Consider the following 4,498-nt stretch of genomic DNA (forward strand, 5'->3'; position numbering starts at 1 on the left):
GGGCGGGCGCACGGACGGGGGAGGACGCGCGGAGGTGGAGCCGGAAGCCAGCCAGCTAGCCCCATGGTAGGCCGTGCAGCCAGCTGCGTGCGTTGAACCGGTGCAGGATGGCAATGTCCCTCCACCCCGCGTCCTGCGAGCGGCGGGCCGGGGCCCCTGCGACCTCCGTCCTCTCTCGTCCTTCGTTTGTTGCGACGCGTCGTTGCATGGGGTGACTCAGCCAGCGGGGTCCAGTCCAGACGGGGTGGCCATGTTGTGACGCAGCCTGGCTAACTGGGTGGCCATGCCGGCATGCCCCTCCCCTACGTAGCCCCCGGCTCTCGCGATCGCCGCACCGGCCGTACGGCCACGGACGCGAGGCGGAGTAGCTCGGAATCTTAACTCGCGCGGTCGCGCCGGGCCGGGGCGATTTATGTCGGCCGGTGAACCGATCCCGGCCAATGGCGGGTCGTCTTCTCCGTGCGCATGGGCGACAGATAATCAGATATGCGTGGTCGGCCGTGGGAAAGCCGCGGATCAAGGCCAAATCCCCGGCGGGCTTGGATAGGCGCGCGCGGCCGGCGGCGCCGGGGACTGCTACAGTCGTGTGGATCCACCGTCAAAGGGTTTATGTGGTGTGGATCCGTCGATCGTGCAAGTCGGCTCCGTCATGTGCGGGGTGGTGTACGAGATTCTTCAGATATTTCCCCCTCGATCGATGAAAACAGTTAGCAACGTACAGTGTGCACACTTTCGGTTAGATTAGAGTCAGGCTCTGTTCATGCGGAGAAAAGCTCGTTGAGAGTGCCGTCTGTGTCTAGTCCATGGATCTCCTCCGAGATGCGGGGGTCGGTTCAGCAAAGGAATCTACTTTAGTTCAGGAGGTGTGCCGCAGCTAGTCTAGCAAGTTTGCCTGTCAGCGACACCGGGTGATTGAGCTGATTGATGATGCTAACTGTCGCAGATGGAGGGGAGGACACCATCATATCACTGGATTTTCAGACGCGACGTGTACGTACGTCCAACCCGTGAACAGACAGACCGGCCTCTCTTTTTTTCTTTGCAACAAGGGGCTGGATATGCATGTGGCAATTCTCAGTGCCTCCGGGTAAGCACAAAACGTCCCTTGGGAAAGATTACGGCCAGATGCGCAGGCGCTCGTAGTGTTCCTTCACATCGGTGTATGGACAAGGAATGGCGTAGAGCCCGGCAGGCAGGGTTGGGACCCAGGTGACCGGCCAGGGAAACTGTCAGATCATCATCAATTGGTAAGGGAGCTAGCTGCTGTGTCCAGTTCCAAGTTGCTGCACAGTGCGTCAATCATTGGGCCTCACCAGTTACTCGATCGATTGATCACACCAACTAAATCGTTCCCACTAGCTAGGTAGCTAGTTCAGCCATAGCAAACCATCTCCGGTACGGCGTATGCACCGGACGGAGTACGTCGGTTGTCGCAGGAATTTCTCCGACGGGACGTGTGCGTGGCTCGCCAGCAGCTCCATCATCATCTCGAACCAACGCCAGCTAGAGCTAGGGCTTCACACCAAACCGTCTATCCAAATTCCTCATAGGGAAGGGATTAATTACCTACCTGATGAATGATGATCCAAATGACACCAGCGTGCGAGCTGTACTCGTGGCGCCATGGTCGTTGGGCCGTCGAGCTGCACGGCCAGGTCGCATTAAGACGGAGGGATCATCGATCGGGACAGGACTGGAGTGCGCACGCGTATGGCGTATCCCTCCCGGCCCCGGCCGGGGACCTCGCCGCCGTTGGCATATGTAGCTATCCCAATTGGCCTCGCGCTAACAAACTGGAGTACTTGCTTGTACAAAGTGTGTGGTGTGGTGCACGCGCACGTACGCTTCGTGGATGAGTCAATTACATCACAAGTGTCTAAACTTGACAAGAAAAGTCAGCTTGATTCTAAAACTTGCGGCATACATTGAACTGGTGTCAAAACTTGGCTCGGGCGTGCATATACGGTGCAAATCATGTTTGCCTACGAACACATTACTGACTAGGCGCGCCAACATGGCGTGGGACCGGCTGTCAGTGACTGGAAGGCATGGAGACGGCCTGGTTTCGTACAAAACACCCTAGAATTTTTCATCACGAAGCAAAAAATCTAATTTACACGCAAAATAATGTTGTGTACAGCGGTAGTTTGAACCCGCGACGCCACAGTTAAAATACACCAATGCTAAGCGACCCGACCAAGAGCAGCTCCCTGTAAACATCGGGATAGCTAAACCTAATGGCCTACAGGCGAACACGTACTTGGGGCTTCAATTGGCTAAAGCCACCAGGGCTTATTTTTCACATGATAGCTTTCAAAATCGTAAATACTATTAAATACATAATTATTAGTTTAAATATGTAAGTATATTTTTAATAATACATTACTTTGTTCTAGAGTTACATGAACATTATTTTAAATAATAATATTTCTCATAAAGTCAATATATGATTTGTTTTTTTGTTTAAGTATGTAAACATTTCGAACTAATATCTGAGTACTTCTTAGAGTTTCATGTACATTATTTTAAATAAGAATACTTTTTTATATGATTTATAAATTTACATATAAAATAATAAAAGGACATTTTATTAATTATATTTTAAATAATTTATTTCATTTGTATGTATGTATATGATTTATTATTTTAAATTATTATATATTTATTTTAAATAATTTATATGTATAGTTATAATTGAGATAAACATATTTTTTAGAATTACATGACAATTATTTTTACCAAATTCTAAGAAAGAAAGAAAAAAGATCTGAATAATAGGCCCGGGTGACTGCAGCCCATTAAGGCATGTGTGCGTGTCCGTTTATAAACATGTGAAAAATTGACATCGAGGCAGGTATCTCATATGTACAGGAATCAAAGTTTGTGCAGTGGCTAGCCTGACTGGACATCAAATTAATATGTATTTCCATAATAATGTACTCTCTGTAATGTTTTTTGTTTTTTGACGTTCCATGGCTGTTTTCAAGAGAATAAATTTTGGGCTTTTCCATAAGAAAAAAAATCAGGGTATTTCTGCCAAAAAAATGGCACACGCCCTCCCCTGTGCCGTCCAGCCACTGACAGTGGGTCTCGCGCCACGTTGGCACACCCAGTTAGCATCTTGTGCGTATACAAATGTGATTAGCACTGTAGACGCACGCTCAAGCCAAGTTTTTCCACTGGTTCAATGTATACCACAAGTTTTAGCATCAAACTGACTTTTCTCGCCAAGTTCAATCACCTGTGGTGTAATTGGCTCTTCGTGGATCAATCCAATTAAGTTCCAGGCTAGCCGGCCGCGCGCGACCGAGACCAACTGGTTAGCTCAGCGCTGAATTGCTCGCTCGCGCGCTCGGGTGGCAGAGTTGATGAGGAGCTGGGCCAAGCTCGTGCTTGACTTAGAGGGGAAAGTGCATCGCTTGATTGGGGAGACGCCAGCCGGCAGCCAGGTGCTGGGGCTCCGTGCCACCGCCACCGTCCGTCGGTGGGTGGGCCGGCGGCGTCGTCCATCGCCTTTCCAGTGGACGGCAACGTTTGCCGGCCCGCACCGCGCGCCGACACGGCCGGTCCCCGGCACCTGCCCCAGACGCCACGTACGTCCGTCCGTGCGCGCGTACTGACAGGTGGTGGCGCCGGTGCGTCCGTCCGTGCATGCGCCCCGCAGCGAACGAGCCAGGAAAGGATGTCGCAACAGCACCACGCCCGCGCGGGGCCCCGGCCCGGCCCGGCCCCCGTCCGATCCCGCGATTCTCGCCATTCCGCCCGTCTTTTCCCCCTGAAGATGACGGGGACGGCGAGAAATGCATGTCATTGCCTTCGTCGTACCGGGGTCGTTAGGCCAACTCCTGCATATGACCCAAACGTATCCGTTTTCTCCGGATTTTGTCCGTTTAAGATGGCAATTCATGCCAAAATGGATTTGTGTGTCCGGGTTTGGTTCGAGGCGCCCAACACGAAAAACAAACCCCCAAACATCTGATGCGCTCGTGCAGTCGCCGTTGCATCTCGTCGCCGTGCCCATGCTCACTGTGGCCGCTCGCCCACCCGCGCTCGCCGTGGCCGCCCCGCAGCAGCGCCGCGCCGCAACGCTGGCACGCAGCCGCGCCCTGCCGCCCGTCGACGTGCTCGCCCGCGCCCTGGCCGCCCCCCGTAGCGCCGGCCCGCGCCTTCGCATGCCTGCGCACGCCCTCGCACGCGCAATCGCCGCCGCGCACCCGCTCGCCGTGCTGCAGCTCCCGCCCCCACGAGCCCGTGCACATGCTCGTGCCGCCCTGCCGTTTTCGCGCCCTCCTTCCACGTTCCGGCTCGCGTGGAGGTGCTACCAGGAGCCACCGATGTTGTTGTTGCTGTGACGAGGCACAGCGGTGGGCAGTGGTAGGGCGTCGATGGCCGAGGACGAGCGCCGACAGGGACTGCAACTGCTGCTGGTCCTGCGAGGTGCGCGAGCGGGGAGAGGCCGACAACGTCGGGCATGCTCCAGAGAGAAAAACGGAGAGAA

The sequence above is a fragment of the Triticum dicoccoides genome, chromosome 7B (assembly GCF_002162155.2).
Source record: "Triticum dicoccoides isolate Atlit2015 ecotype Zavitan chromosome 7B, WEW_v2.0, whole genome shotgun sequence".
Lineage (NCBI taxonomy): Eukaryota > Viridiplantae > Streptophyta > Magnoliopsida > Poales > Poaceae > Triticum > Triticum dicoccoides.